The 9,992-nt window shown below is 43.1% G+C and overlaps 1 long non-coding RNA gene across 1 annotated transcript; it reads left to right on the forward strand.

The window, feature by feature from the left end:
• The first annotated feature begins 4,753 nt into the window (after nucleotides 1-4,753).
• Nucleotides 4,754-8,710, forward strand: LOC126993323 (uncharacterized). The gene is made up of 3 exons (XR_007747622.1): nucleotides 4,754-4,903; nucleotides 6,645-6,783; nucleotides 8,623-8,710. It is a non-coding gene; the product is annotated as an uncharacterized LOC126993323 (long non-coding RNA).
• The last annotated feature ends 1,282 nt before the right edge of the window (nucleotides 8,711-9,992 follow it).

Here is a 9,992-nt window from a genome sequence, read left to right on the forward strand (position 1 = left end):
TCTCTCTGCGCTTATGTTTGTATGTTACTTAACCCATTAACAGCCAAGTTTCCCATTTGCGAACACACATTAATGTGATGAATAAAGAAACGAGCTTGATTGGTGATAGCATTCTTCTCATGTTTGAACAGGTTCACTTTGCACCAGTCATCACGCATCAACCTGTCAGGCTGTGTGTGCTCAGTGGGAAACTGAACTTCATTGATTTCACACCTACCTCGGAGCTCTGTAACAAAAGCGCCAGCTTTTGACGGTGAGGCTGCCAAATAACATAACACCGGTTCAGGTGTTTCTAGTATTACCGTCCATAGGTACGTGTCAACTTGTGGTTTTCAGGTTTTGTAAGTTTTCTAAAATACAGATAATGAAAATTTGAATTCATCTATGTTTTTTTTATATTTGAAATATCAATATAGTATCGTTTTCGCCTTTTTTTTTTTTTTTTTTACGTCGCGGCCTATTACACCCGGTGGGGCCTGATGGTCGGCCCAAGGCTTCTTCCCGGTGGGGCCTGATGGTCGTCCCAGCCCGTTCTGGCGCAGGCGAGTGTTTATAGTGGCGCCATCTTGCATTGGCTCATGCTGCCCCCCCGGAACTCGTTCTTGATTCGCTTGGACGGCTTCCTCTAGAGACCGGGTTGATGGGTGGTCTTCAGGACAGCATGTGGGTAGTTTTGAGCCACTCGGCGGTGACTGAAAAATCCGAGGTGGTAGCGTGGGGATTCGAACCCGCGTCGTCCATCACGCGGTGTATGTGAACCCAGCACGCTACCAGCTCAGCCACCGCCTGTCGGACTTATCGCTAGCTATTATCGGAATTGTGGATTTATATCGGTATCGGTTATCGCCTATATTTGTGTCTCCAGTTAACGAGTATCGGTTATCACCGATAAGGTTTTCCATTATCAGTTATCGGTTATCGGGAATATGGTTTTCTGTTATCGTGCCCAGCTATCCTCCTCCCTTCTCCTTTGTTGTTTACTTGCAACAATAAACTATCAATCAATCTCTTTATTACTCTCCTCGATCCCCTCTCCCCTTCCTCTCTCCTTCCTCTCCTCATCACGTACCACATAACACCCTCCTTTACCTCCTATTTGATATGCTCTCTAACTTATCCTCCCCCCTTTTCTCCTCTCTCTCTCTCTCTCTCTCTCTCTCTCTCTCTCTCTCTCTCTTCTCTCTCTCTCTCTCTCTCTCTCTCTCTCTTCCCCTCTCTCTCTCTCTCTCTCTCGACAAGTACCGTAGGCTCATCCAGCAGTATAAGTCTAAATCCCTAATATTTTGATTTCAGAATTCTACCACGGACATGGGATGAGGGCGACTTCTACAGTGAGGCCTTCAGCCTCAACAACCGCCTGCAGACTCTCTGCGGAGAGCTTGACGTCGAGTTCTTTAACGCCTGGAACGATTTCTACGGCCAGAGTAAACTTTTCCAAAGGGACGGCATACACCAGTCCCCATCGGGGCAGCCAGATTCGGAAGGCTCCTCAACATCGCCGTACGTAACGACCGAACAACAAAAAACGACTCTCAGCCACGTCCTTCCATCCCGCCCGTGTAAATAGACACCATACACCGCAACAGACTCGTAACATTGAACCCTCCAGTACCACCACCTCTATTACCAAGCTTCAAGATAACCTAAGAGTCCTTAGTTTCAATGCGCGTAGCCTAAGAAACAAGTTTGATGAACTGCGATGTCTTGCTCTGACAGAAAACTTTGACGTAATTGCTATAACCGAAACATTTATCGACACCACTAATATTGATTTAAGTTCCGAATACAACATAGATGGCTACAGATTCTTCAACAATGATCGTGTAAACCGTAGAGGGGGTGGTGTCGCCCTTTTTGTCAAAAGCTACTTGCAACCCACTGACAGAACACCAAGAAACAGTAACGTTGAACATTTGTGCGTGCGAGTAAACACTGCAAAAGTCAATTTAAATATATCTGTCACTTACAGGCCTCTGAGGCAATCACTCGATGCCGATCTTGAAATGTACAGCGTCTTAAGGCAGTCACTTAATAACAGCGACTCACTGATACTAGGAGACTTTAACCTCCCCCATATCGACTGGGCGACACTGTCGGGTACAGAAGGTGAGTCCCATAGAATGATCGAATTTCTAGAGGAAAATTATCTAAGCCAAATGGTTTCTGAACCAACTCGACAAAATAACATACTTGACCTTGTCATAGCGACCCAAGATAACCTAGTCAGTAATGTCACGGTAGGAGAACACCTCGGTTCCTGCGATCATAAACTAGTGCGCGTTGACATTAGAGCTCAAACATCGGTGACTGAAAATAAAGTAAAGGTGCCCAATTTCAAAAGAGCCAACTTCGTGGAAATCCGACGAAAACTAATAGATATGCAACTATCAGATGACGGCAATGTAGAGGACGCCTGGCTAAGCTTTAAAAATCACTTACTCACTCAGCAGGACACATTTTTCCCCTTGTGCGAGAAGCGAATTAACACTAATAAAAGTCCACCTTGGTTTAATAGCGAAATTAAACACTCAGTCAAGGAGAGAAAATTGTCTTACAGGTTAAAGAAAGAGCAAAGCACGCCCGAAAACATTAGACTTTACAATGATGCCAGGCGACGAATAAACAGGTTAGTGCGTCAGGCAAAGCGTAGATATGAAGAAAATATTGCAGCCAACTGTAAAAATAATCCGAAATCCTTCTTCAGTTACATAAACAACAGAAAGGCGATCAGAAGTGGAATTGGACCTTTAACAAACAGCGACGGTGCACTAGTGACTGATAGCCAACACGTTGCAAACCTATTAAACAATTACTTTTCCTCGGTGTTTAATAATAACAGTCCTCCCGCCACCACCACCAACACCAGTACTAATGTAAATCCCGAGCATGCATTGTCTAGCTTTGAAATAAAACCCGATGAAGTCCTTAAAGCCCTCAAATCACTCAAAACAAATAAAAGTCCTGGACCTGACAAAGTATATCCAGCTCTGCTGAAAGAAACAAAGAGCGAAATACTCTCCTCCCTCACAACCGTATTCAATATGTCCTTGCGACAAGGCATCGTCCTTCAGATTGGAAAAAGGCTAACGTGACACCGATTTTTAAGAAAGGAGACAAAAAAGTACCAGGTAATTACAGGCCCATTAGTCTAACTTCGGTTGTAGGTAAGCTACTTGAGGGCATAATTAGAGACAAAATTGTGAGTTACCTTGAAAGCCACTCATTGATTGGGGACTCACAACATGGCCTCCGAAACAAAAGATCCTGCCTATCAAACCTATTAACCTTTTATAACGACCTCTTCACTGTTTATGACGTAACCAAATCACTGGACGTAGTCTATCTTGATTTCCAGAAAGCGTTTGATAAAGTCCCGCATCATAAATTACTTTACAAATTAAAGCAAATAGGTATTGACGGTCAAGTAAACCAATGGATCGCGAATTGGTTGAGCAACAGACAACAAAGAGTAGTGATTGACGGATTTAACTCAGAGTGGGCGCCTGTCACTAGTGGCGTCCCTCAGGGCTCGGTTCTTGGCCCAGTGCTCTTCATTATTTACATCAACGACGTGGATGTTGGACTCAATAACCGCATTAGTAAATTTGCAGACGACACAAAGATTGGTAACTCGGTTCTGACTGACGAAGACAGGCAAAGCCTCCAAGAGGATTTGCACAAAATTTCAGCTTGGTCGGATAGATGGGAGATGCCCTTTAACGTAGACAAGTGCTAGGTCCTTCAAGTTGGAACGAGGAATAAGAAGTTCGAATACGAAATGCGCGGCGTTAAACTCAAAAGCGTTCAATGCGTCAAGGACTTGGGGGTCAAAATCGCGTCAAACCTCAAATTCTCACAGCAATGCATCGATGCAGCAAATAAAGCGAACAGAATGTTGGGCTTCATTAAAAGAAACTTTGTATTCAAGAATAAAGATGTAATACTCCCGCTCTACAACAGTCTAGTCAGACCCCACTTGGAATATGCGGTACAGTTTTGGTCTCCCCACCATGCAAAAGATATTGCTAAATTAGAAGGTGTTCAGCGTCGGGCAACGAAAATGATCCCTTCCTTGCGCAACAAATCCTACGAAGAAAGGCTTTCTACCCTTAACATGTTCTCTCTTGAGAAACGTCGCCTCCGAGGAAAACTGATCGAATGTTTTAAAATACTTAATGGTTTCACGAATGTAGACAGATCAACATTGTTTATGATCGATGACACTTTGCGCACGAGGAACAATGGCGTAAAACTCAGATGTAGACAAGTAAATTCAGACTGTACCAAATTTTTCTTCACCAACGTTGTAGTGCGAGAATGGAATAAGCTTCCACCATCAGTGGTCCAGTGTAACACGATTGACTCCTTCAAAAATAAGCTCGACCGTCACTTCCTTCAACGTAATATCAACTAGAGTAGAAATGCAACGTTTTGGAGTCTTTTGATTAATGTAAAATCACTTAGGTTTAAGGACAGACCACCAAGTCTGGACCATGGGGTCTGTGTGGTCTGATTTTCTATGTAAATCTATGTAAATATTCTAAACATCGTTCGGGAGGCGCCGCTGCAAAGACAAAGGCAGGAACAACATCATCATCACCATCAGGAGTCAGGACTATGCCGCCCTACATGCACATAACGCTGAAAAGAAAGTTGTGTGAATAAGAAGGGAGGAACGAGAGGAGGAGGACCTAAGAAGCGATACAAAGCGTTACAGGTCAAAAGAAGAAGAAGAAGAAGAAGAAGAATGTAAACAAACAGAGTGGTGTGTGGCTGGCCGCGTGGTCTGTGACACCCTCATCCCCACCCTGGCCAGGGCGCGGCGCCCCACACAGCAGAACACTTCCGGCCACGACTCCACTCAGGGCCCCACACCAGCCCCAGCCAGGCTCCACACCCTCAGGTCAGCCTGTGACACCCTCAGCCCCACTCTGCCTGCCAGGCCCTCAAGTGTACACAGACCTTCGTGGAGGAGGAGAGAGAGAGAGAGAGAGAGAGAGAGAGAGAGAGAGAGAGTGGGTGGGTGCACTTCTAGAGTTTTACCTGTAGATGGAATGGAGGAGAGGGAAAGAGAGAGTGTGGAGTGCACTTCGAGAGTTTTACTTTTAGATGGAATGGAGGAAAGGGAGAGAACAAGGTCATGTATAAGGGGACATGTCTCAAGAGAGTGCAGGGAGATCTGATAAAAGTATTCAAATAGGTCAAGGGTTACAACAAAGGCGATATAAGTAAAGTACTGAGAATTAGCCAGCAGGATAGAACATGCAGTAATGGATTTAAATTATTAAAAAGTATAGATGTAGGAGGGAAATAGGCAAGCATTGGTTTAGTAATAGAGTGGTGGGGGAGTGGAATAGACTCAGCAATCACATAGTGAGTGCAGGGAAGATAGCCTGTTTTAAGAGTAGACTGGATAGCTACATGGATGAGGACGACAGGTGGTAGTGTAGTGCGGCGACTAAGCCGGTCGAATGAGAGTCAAAGCAAAATTCAAAAAGGCTATCAAAGGATTCGTTGGAGAAGACGACTGATGAGTGAGGTGTGGGTACAGTAAGGTAGCAGTGTACACCCGTACCAAAGGTAAACAAGGATCAAGCCTCTATGACACAGTGTTGATTTCAGTAAATTGGAAGCCACACCACCCGCTTTGGAAGCCACGGAACGAATATGGTCATGAAATTTCAGTTTAGCATCAAACATTACCCCTAAATCTCTGCTCAGAGTGGTAAATGGGATAGGAATATCACCAATGAAGTACTGGTCGAAAAGGCCAGCAGGAGGGAGATCTCTGCCAAATCTCAAAGCCACACATTTGTCTGGGTGGAGGTTAAGACCCCATGATTTTGCCATTCCATTCAGTACATCAATATCTTGCTGGAAAGTAGCTATACAGTTGATTGTGGAGGAAATATTATTACTCTGAACCTTCATATAAATTTTCAAGTCATCAGCAAAGATCTTATATTGGCAGCTAAGTGATGACGTCAGGTGGTTAATGTAAATAAGAAAAAGAACGGGACCCAGGATTGAACCTTGCAGAACACCACTTAACACACTTTTGCAGGTACTAACCGTCAACAACAACTGACATTTTCCTGCCGGTAAGAAAGTTATGAATCCAAGACAATATGTTACTAGAAATACCCAAGTGATGTAGCTTTGTGATCAAAATGGAATGGCAAACTGTGTCGAAAGCTTTTGAGAAATCAAGTAAGATTAGGTCAACTGTACCTCCTGCATCAACACTTTTGACTAATTTCATCATAAGTCAAGAGTAACTGATCCTTGACACTCCTTCCTGCTCTGAAGCCAAACTGGGCATCAGACAAAATTAAATTATTATCCAAGTAAAGATTAAGTTGTTCCACAATAATTCTTTCAAGCATCTTGCAGCATATAGATGTTAGACTCACAGGACGGTAATTCAAAGGGTCCGAGTGCAAACCTTTCCTAAATATAGGGACTATGTTAGAACTTTTCCATGCTGAGGGCACTTGTCCAGTATTTAATAATTTTGTAAAAATAAGGTGTAAAGGGTAAGCCAGATGATATTGACAAGATTTCAGAACCAGAGGATGAATGCCATCAGGACTCATACTAGTGTTATTATCCAAATTGTCAATAGCCAACTTAACTCTTTCCAGAGATGGCAGAATAAAAGAAAACTGAGTATTAGACATCTGGTGAGCTGCAGGAAGGGTTGGGGGCGAGGCTGTGTATATATGGCTAAAAGTGTTTGCAAGACACTCCGCCATGCCACTGGGATCACTAACTGTTGACCCGGTACGTATATGTCATTTCAGAGGTAAAAAAGAAATTGAGTTCTTGGTATTAATTCGGCCTCATCAGTACCACTATCATAGCTCGCAATCTCCTACTCATGTTTTTACTCCCATTTTCTGTTGCCAAGTCAGGTCATCATATCCTTTCAGAGCCAAAGAAGAGGTATGGTGTTGGTTATATCTCTGCACCCCGGCATCACTACCCAGACTATTGTTACTTACTATGGGTAATCCTAGACTATTGTTACTTACTATGGGTAATCCTAGACTATTGTTACTTACTATGGGTAATCCTAGACTATTGTTACTTACTATGGGTAATCCTAGACTATTGTTACTTACTATGGGTAATCCTAGACTATTGTTACTTACTATGGGTAATCCTAGACTATTGTTGCCACATTTGCCACAAAACTCCTCTCTGGGGGTTCTGGTAAACCTGCCTCTTACAACAATGGGTAATCTGCGGTTATTAGTTCTAAATTTACAAAGACTTATTCTGTACAGCTTTGGTAACCTTATTAAGTAGCTTTGAAAAGAGAAACTGTCCTTATAAGTCACATAAGTACTGCATGATGATTTACTGTTGAATGCCACTCCGAGATCCAGTGATCCTTAACATTCCTCTGGAAAGCAAGTTTCAAGCAGTGTGTTGTGAACCTCTTGTTCCAGACACATCCCCGACATACTCTGCGGAGTTGTTCAACAGTGATTTTATACTTCATCCTTGGTGATTTGTAACTATTTTCATTATGCATTTTAAAAAGACTGATACATTACATAACAGTTTCTCTTGTTTACCGGAAATTATCCTTGGGTCTACCAAAGCCGTGTCAAACTATCTCTTTGCTCTTAAAACTGCCCATGGAAATACTACTAACACAACCTCTACCAAAGCCTTGTCAAACTATCACTTTGCTCTTCAAACTGCCCATGGAAATACTACTAACACAACCTCTACCAAAGCCTTGTCAAACTATCACTTTGCTCTTCAAACTGCCCATGGAAATACTACTAACACAACCTCTACCAAAGCCTTGTCAAACTATCACTTTGCTCTTCAAACTGCCCATGGAAATACTACTAACACAACCACTACCAAAGCCGTGTCAAACTATCACTTTGCTCTTCAAACTGCCCATGGAAATACTGCTAACAAAACCTCTACCAAAGCCGTGTCATGCTATCACTTGGCTCATAACACTGCCCATGGAAATACTACTAACACAACCTCTACCAAAGCCTTGTCATGCTATCACTTGGCTCATAACACTGCCCATGGAAATATTACTACTAATACAACCTCTACCAAAGCCCTGTCAAATTATAATTAGCCTCGTACCACTACCCATGGAAGTACCCAGAGAGTCTTATCCATTGTTGGTGTGTGAGGCCTGAACTCTCTGAGGATATTGACCCAGGCCTTGAGATCAGTCCCAGCAATGTCAGTCAGCCAGGCACTGTTCCCTACACGCTTCCCATGAACCTCTGCTGTGGGTCAGTGGCCACACCCAACACACTCATTATCCCTGTCAGTAATAGCAAACAGACCCCAAAAAGTGATGGAAATGAACTCTATGGAATGTAAGGGAGGCAGAAAACAGTTTAAAAGCTGACATTGTTTTTTGAGCTGGTAATAGCTGGCATTTCTTCGTGAGGGAGAGCTGGCAATACTGTTTTCATGCCCAAGGAAAGGCTTAGGTAGTCTTACGCTTGACAAATTAAACGGATCAATGAACACTTACTCTGACCTCTGCCGTGTGCATAACTAAACTCAATCCTCCCTGTCATCCCTGCCCTGTTGTGCCGTGTCCTCTGCTGCCCCGCGTCGCCCCGCCAGTGCCCCATCAGGACGTCATTGTCTCCAGTCGTGTGGTCCAGTGAGTCACCGCTCTACCGCACGACAGTGACCCCAAGGAAGTCCCGGTTAGTCAGTCCGTCTGTCAGTGAGGGACATAACCCCTGCCTGAGCTAACCCATCGCTGAGTCAGGCATTCATTATTTGTGTTATTTCAAGCCATAAGAGTAGGCTAGCATATGAGGAGGAGGAGGCATCCATTAGTCTACTCATGCATTTGAGATATAACGTAACACAAGATAATAAGGAGTCTGCAAGAGGCTGATAGGCCAATACAAGGCAGCTCCTCACTATCCATGAACTCATCTAACCTCTTCTTGAATGTATCTTGTGTTGGCACCCACCACATGACTGCCAGGTGTGTTCCACTCATCCACCACTCTGTCAGTAAATCATTTCTTTCCTGTGTCCTGAATTTATCTTACTTGAACCCATTGCTACGTGTCCTACCCGGCCCTCACACCACCAAAGTCTTATTAACACCCCTTATTAATTAAAGCCCTTCATACATTTGTAAACCTCCGTCAAGTCTCCTCACACCCTTCGCTTTTCTAGAGAATGCAGGTTTAAATGCTTAGGTCTGTCCTCATATGGCAAGTTTCTCACCCCTAAAGATGTATTGTAGAGGATTGTAACCCTTTCCCATATACAAACACAGGTAAACATACACACATTGACCCTTCCTGACCTGTCGTAACCCTCCACAGGTCCACAGCAGTGATGTGGCCACCCCTGGCCACAGCCCCAAGTGTTCCTGGTGGGCCATACTCACTGAGCTCCTCCTCCTCCTCCTCCTCACCCGGCTGCCGTGGAAGGTGAGGGAGAGAGAGAGGGACTTTGATCACTGTCTTCAACACCAATAATCATAATCTATTTACCAATGAGCTACATGAAATAAACCAGGAGGAACTACTAAATCTAGAAAATTCAAATGATAATTTTAATCTTTTCTATGAAAGAGTTTATGAATGTTACAATAAAAGTTTCCCCATTAAAACAAAATATGTAACTACAAAAGACTTCATAATGCTTGGCTTACAGGCAGAATACTTAAATCTATCAAACATAAATGTAACTTGTTTAAAATGTATAAACTTGGAACAGTTTCTTATGAGACCTTTAAACAATATAGAAATTACCTTACTCAGAATATTAGGGTTGCCAAAATGAACTATTATTTCCAAATATTTACAAATTTTTGCAGAAATATCAAAAAGATTTGTCAAACAGTCAATGAATTAAAAGGTAATACATACAAAGCAAACAATATCAAGTCATTGCAGTATAATAATTCAGTATTAAGTGATCCGTCAGATATATCGGAAGCCTTCAATAGATACTCGAAAGACTAT

Source organism: Eriocheir sinensis, unplaced genomic scaffold (assembly GCF_024679095.1).
Source record: "Eriocheir sinensis breed Jianghai 21 unplaced genomic scaffold, ASM2467909v1 Scaffold6, whole genome shotgun sequence".
NCBI classification, from domain to species: Eukaryota; Metazoa; Arthropoda; class Malacostraca; order Decapoda; family Varunidae; genus Eriocheir; species Eriocheir sinensis.